We start from the raw sequence: 6,737 nt of genomic DNA, 5'->3' as shown, positions 1-6,737 counted from the left end.
TTTTCCCTTTTAAGGGAACTGGTGAATAAATCCAGGCCTTTATTAGGATATGCTTATATAATAATTTAGGGTGGTTAAGAACTGAGTCTATCACCCTAGGTTGCATTGTCCAAGGGCAATGGAATAACACACAGAATCCGTGATGTGTAGTTACCTGTGGAATTTTGTCCTATTGTCAATGTAGGCAGCTTTGTGCAACTGTGGGAGTCCAGGCTCCCTCCTCAAGTCCTCAGCACGCAGCCACCTGTGTGACCTAAGCATAAGTTAAAGGTCAACAATCCTCCCCAGAGGGTAAAGGATGTATAATGTTATCATAAAATAAGATCTTCACAAAGCAGTAAATGTCTTCCTATGAGCATAGCAAAAACATCCATACATGTCATCTATATGCTTCACATGACCCTAGCAGGAACTCTGTTCTGAAACCCTTTATATATCATCCTTAATTTTCTCATCACTTTGTGGAGCCCTATTTTCATTCATTCCTTGACTGGCCACCAATGAGCTCTCCTGTTCATAAGTCCCAATAAAACTTATGTCTGATTCTCTTCTCAGTGCATTCTTTGTTCTTGCAGCCACACCAACTCATGCCCTTCAAGAGTTGGGTTATAATAGGCATATTGGCCTCTTTTCTTTTATTAGACATTGCCTATTTACTCTAGTGATTCTTGCCCCTCTATTTGAGATTGCAACAGGACTCCAAAGGGTAGGCATATGGATTTTGTTGGCCATTATGTGGGTCTCTAGCTACTGAGATAATACATATGACCACATAAACACAGTCATATTCCACAGAGGTATGCCCCAGTGCTAGCTTCAGCAGCAACTATACTACTATTGGAATGATACAGAGATTAGCATGGCCTCTGTGAAAGGATGATGCAAAATAATGAAGGATTCCATAGAGGTATGCCTAGATGTACCCTTCTCCACCCATCTCCTCACCAACACCCTGCACTGGTGCCCTCCCTTCCATAATTGCTGAAAGGACACTTCCACAATTGTGTTTTTAACCACTCCTCAAACTCCTAAGTTCATCTGATCCTTCCTCCAGCCCTCCCACCTGCTCAATCAGTAACCCAACCCAACCCCCAGCCCCACTGAAACTCACACACCAGCATCATCAACCCATTCATATCCCTACCACCATTACCCTATCCAATGCCAAATCACTCCATTCACAACTTCATAGGTTCTACCCAGATTGAGCATCACCTCACCATTCTCTACTGTCTATCTCCTGCTAACTCATATTTCATATTACCTTTGTGATTCTAGTCAATATCCTTTGTTTATATCACTGAAATCATATGATATATGTCCTTTATTGATTGACTTATTTCACTAAACATAATGTCTCGAAGATTCTGATGGATGTAGGATGACTGAACACCTGAATATAACTTGTTTCTCTCCCTGTTACCATGGTACAAAGGAAAGAATTGTATGCAATTTAGAAGGTAATGAGATGTAAAACTCAGTGTCAAATTCTGCTTTCACTGGTCAAGACCTTCTGTTGAAACAATGAAGCATGAAAACCATTGAAGTATCAACCATTTGGCCAGACCTGCACAGAAGTCCCTTGCTGTCCTCACTTCAACTTGCTTAATTAACATAGTAAAACTCCCACCCAGGGGTCGAGTTATCTGCCCCATTTTTGATCATGCAATGTGTGTGCAAGTGTGATTTCCTGGACATATTAATCATACAATTGTATAACCAGTTATGTGTATGTGTGTTCATCCATATGCATAAAATCGAATGCATAATCAGAGCCAATGCTAAGTATTAACTTGAGTATTTAAGCAAGAGTGAAACAGCAGCACAGGGAATCAGGTCTGAGTTGTTGGTGAGCTTGCTGGCAAACAACATGTAGCCAGAATGGCCGCTAAGCATACACAATGGCTATCACAAAAGGCACCTCCCTTCTTCCTAGCCAGCTTCCTGGCAGATAAGCCTGCTGCGCCAACTTCAAAACTACCTCATCCCATCAAGTAGCTGCTTCATGTTATCCCAATCCCCTTAGCCTATCTATAATTGACGCGTCACCTCAAGCCCCCACCCCTGCCTATATAAGCTGTACCACTTCCCCAATAAACCAGACCTGTGCCACGAGCCTGCGTCTCGGGGTGGTTACTGTGTGTTTAACCTGGCTGTGTGATACCAGGGCCCTGCCGTCACTCACAACCCATTCGAGAAGTTCGCCTCACCTAGGTGAAACCCGTCTAGCTAACGGCCCCAGGGGAACAGCGACATCTGGCGCCTGAACAGGGACCCTGAACACCCTCACCTCGTTCGGACAGCAACCAGCGGGATCCGAAGTGATCCTCTTCCTATAGGTAAGTGAAGCTCAGAATGGGGAATTTAGCCTCTTCTGAGAAAGCACCTCAGGCGAGAGTACTGCATGCTCTCTTAGCAAGATGCCGTGTTAAAATTACGGAAAAGGAGCTTGCACAGTACTGGGACATTATCGTTCGCTATACTCCGTGGCTTTCCACCGCCCTCCTATGGGACCCCGCCACATGGTCCAAATTAATTTCAAGAGTTCAGTCAGCCGAGACTCGTGAACAAAAGGTATTTCCCGTAGGTCTCATGCCCGCGCTCCAAGCTATTCACGCTTGTCTTTCTAACCCTACAGCCATTTCCCCCCCTTCCTGATTATTCTCCACAAGACTCCCCTCCCCAACATACCCCTAAGCCTGCACGACCTCCCCCTCCTGTGCCCCAGTCCCTATATCCCGTTCTCCCAGCACCTCCCCCCTCCCCTACCTCTAATCCTTCCCTTGCCGCTTCCTCCTCGCTGCCCAGCCCGGCGCCACAGAAATTCCCGGACCGGAGCGCAGAAGAGCAGGCGCCGCCGTCCCCTCCCCCTGCCTCCGGCCGCCACTTCCTTTGTTGTTGTGCCGCCCCCTGCCCCCCATCCTCCTCCGCTACTGCCCCCATAGAGCCCTTTGCCCCTCCCTTCCAACCCCCCTCTCTGCTTACCCCACAAAATACCACTCCCCCTCCCTTCTCTTCTGGAAACCCTTCCTCCCCCCTCTGGTTCTGTCTAATCTTAGTACTTCCCCTTACTGCCTTCCACCCTGTCCCCCCCACCCTTCTTCCTGTACAATACTCTACTAACGACAATATTCCTGCATATTGGCAGCCTTGGGACTATAAAACTGTTTTTAACCTTCGTAAAGCTGTTCAAGAAGATGGTCTCAATAGCCCCTATGCTCAAATGCTCCTTGAAAATATTTCACTAGCCCACAATACTGCTAGCGACTGGAAAATTCTCGCTTGCACTATACTTACCCCTACTGATTATGTCACGTGGTTAGCCCTTTATGATGCTGGGGATCGCCAGCAAGGCTCCCAAAACCTCTCTAACAACCTCCCTCATATTCCGCCTGACGCGCTCAAAGGTGAAGGACAGTTTACTCTCCCCCAGATTCAGGCAGGCCTTCCTGCTCCTTACTCAGATCAATGTGCCGCTCTCGCTAAGGCCGCCTTCCATAAAATCAACCCAAATGGCAAGCCCGTGCAACTTGCTAAGCTTATTCAGGAACCCAATGAGTCCTTTTCTGCCTTTTACAGTCGTGTTAAAGAGGCTGTTTATGGTAAACTTTCTCACTCAACTGCAGCTGAAGCTTTACTTGAAGAACTATTGTGGGAAGGCGCGAATACCGCCTGTAAACAGGCTATCACTCCTATCCATAATAAAACACCTACCGATTGGGTTCTTGCTTGTAGAGACATTGGCAGTATCGCTCAGGCCTTGAGGCTTCACCCTCCCCCACCGTTTTATCTGCTGCTGTCGCACAACATCTGCAGCAGCTGCAAAGGCTCTGTTTTAAATGCAGACAACCAGGGCATTTTGCTCGAGAGTGCCCACAAAATCAAGCCCCCCTTCCTCCCCCTTATGCCAATCGGGCTCCCTCTCCTCCCCCTCTCACCTCCCCAGACCTCCTCCTGCCATTTGCCCCAGGTGCCTTAAAGGCCTGCACTGGAAGAAAGATTGCCACTCCAAAACTGATATCATGGGTAATCCTCTCCCACCTTTAAGCTTTCTGCAGGGTGCCTCTCAGCCCCGCCAGTAAGAGAGGACTTCCCCTATGTTAGCGCCACAGCTTCTTCAACTACCCGCCCTCAGCTTGCCACCCCTTCGAATCTCCAACTGCTAGAAGACCAGATAGCCGCAGTTGAAAAACATCTCATTAACAAATCTGACCCCCCACAACCCCCTCTCCCCTTTGATGCCACCAAACATTGGCTTGACCAGCTCAACCAACGATTAGACGATCTTGAGCAAGCAGTGCTATATGGTGATAATTCTGAAACCACTTCTACCACTGCTGAGCCCCCTTCGCCTGCCTCTCCTGAGTCAAAGTCTCCTCAAGCCTGCACCATAACCACCCCTCATCCCTCTGTGCACTGGGCCATACCCATTACTGCGCATAAAGCCTTCCTTACACTTACAGTCCAAGGACATCCTATAAAAGGGCAAGTTGATACCGGCGCCGATATTTCTGTTCTGCGCCCGCAGGATGTCCAGCCTTCCTGGACCTTGCAGTCTGGCCCCCTAGTACAGGGCGTTGCTGGGCTTCAGCAATCCCAGCACGTCAGCACTCCCCTCTCGTGGACTGACCCTGATGGTAAAAGCGGTACTTTCTGCCCCTTAGTCATCCCTAACTTGGCTCACTCCCTCTGGGGATGTGACATCCTCCCCCCGTCAGTGGGGCAATCCTCACTACCCAAATGCCCCCCCAATTCTAAAGGCCACTGATCTGCCCCCTACCTTTCATATTCCCTATCCTGCTCCTGCTAAGCTTAATTGGAGCACCATAAACCCAATTTGGATGGATCAGTGGCCGTTGCCTCGCCAGAAACTCCTCCCCTGCTCCGGCTAGTTAAAGAACAAATACTTGCAGGTCATCTTGAACCTTCTGTAAGCCCACATAACTCCCCTGTATTTGTAATTCAAAAGAAAACTTCCAATACCTGGCGGCTCCTTCAAGACTTCCGCCAAGTTAATGCTCATCTCCAAAAAATTGGTTCCCCTCAGCCTGGCCTTCTACACCCTTCTGCCATTACTCATGGCTTTCATATAATCACAGTCGATATCAAAGACTGTTTCTTTTCCATTCTGCTCCATGAGGCAGACCACCCCTTTTTTGCCTTTTCACTGCCCATTCCTAACAATGCATACCTGCAGTTATGGTATCAGTGGAAAGTCCTTCCTCAAGGAATGAAAAATAGCCCAGCTATTTGTCAAATGTTTGTGAGTCAAGCAACCTCTCCACTCCTTCCATACTGCCAAATAATTCACTATATGGATGATGTCCTTCTAGCACATCCAGACCTTAACATGCTCCAAGCCTGTCTCCACTCCCTGTTAAATAATTTCAACCAACTAGGCCTCAAAATCACACCTGAAAAAAATACAAACTGTGCCCCCATTTACCTTTTTGGGGTACACCATCACCAGTCATTTACGACCTGCCACCCCTAAGTTACAATTACCTTCCTCCTGCTCTCTCTCTCAATTACAGCAGCTTTGTGGGGATATCAATCGGCTGCACCCCCATCTAAGTGTGACTACACAAGAACTTAAACCCTTATTCTCCCTCGTCGAAGGAGACGCCACCATTCTAGCCAGTGAACAGTCACCCCAGAAGCCCGCCAAGCCCTACAACTCATTAATGCTAAACTGGCTAATATTAGCGTGACTAGATTTCAGCCCTCCCCTCCGCTCTTAGCCATTGTGCTCAATACTCCAGGTACACCCACGGGTGTCCTTTATCAACAGGTGCCCTTGTTCTGGGTACACCTTGCCATAAGTCAATTAGAATGAATCACTTCTCATGTAGAAAGCCTTTGCATAATAGGACAAAAACTTAGAAAAACAGCCATTCTCCTCTATGTAATAGAACCAGATACAATAATCCTCCCCATTACTACTGAACAATTACAAACCCTGGCTCAAACAAGTCTCAACATGCAAATTCTCCTAGCTAACTTTACTGGGCAAATCAGCCACCATAATCCAAAAGACAAACTCCTTACTGCCATAACTCTCCTCCCCTTTGTCCTCTCCTCTCATGGGTTCCCATTCACCTCTCCATTACCTCACGCCCCTACCATATTTACAGATGCTAATAAAACTCACTTTTCTATTGTAACAAAAAATCCCCCCTCTCCTAATTCTATCCAAGTGTTTCCACATGCTGCATCAGTGCAAGCCAGGGAGCTCTTAGCTCTCCTGCAAGCCTTTATACAAAATCAGTCCACCCCTATCAACATCTTTTCTGACAGTGCCTATGCCGCCAATGCCATTCGAATACTGCCCTATGCAACCCTAAAGATTAAGCCCAGTTTGTTAATTGATAGCACCCTTTTAGTGCTACAACCCCTCCTCAAAAATTGTACAGTTCCTTGGTATATCCAGCATATCCATTTACATACTGGATTACCTGGAGCACTAGTGAAGGAAACAACCTTGCTGACTCCTCTCTCACTGTTTCCATACTCTCTACCTCCTTAGATTAAGCCAGGCTCCTACATGCAAAATTCCACATGTCAGCTAACTCCCTCCATCACCTTTTTCCCGACATCACTCAAGCCCAGTGTAAGCACCTCACACATGAGTGCAAACACTGTGCACCTTTCCTTCCTATAGGCCCCTTACAGCCCCAAGGAGTTAATCCACAGGGCCTCCATCCAAATGCACTGTGGCAAATGGACATCACACATGT

General features: G+C 47.4%; 1 pseudogene; it reads left to right on the top strand.

Annotated features, from left to right (window-relative positions):
* Window positions 1-811: 811 nt before the first annotated feature.
* Window positions 812-911, top strand: LOC139438452 (U6 spliceosomal RNA; annotated as a pseudogene).
* The last annotated feature ends 5,826 nt before the right edge of the window (window positions 912-6,737 follow it).

The sequence above is a fragment of the Dasypus novemcinctus genome, chromosome Y, assembly GCF_030445035.2.
Source record: "Dasypus novemcinctus isolate mDasNov1 chromosome Y, mDasNov1.1.hap2, whole genome shotgun sequence".
Lineage (NCBI taxonomy): Eukaryota > Metazoa > Chordata > Mammalia > Cingulata > Dasypodidae > Dasypus > Dasypus novemcinctus.
This window is presented reverse-complemented; position numbering and strand designations above follow the sequence as displayed.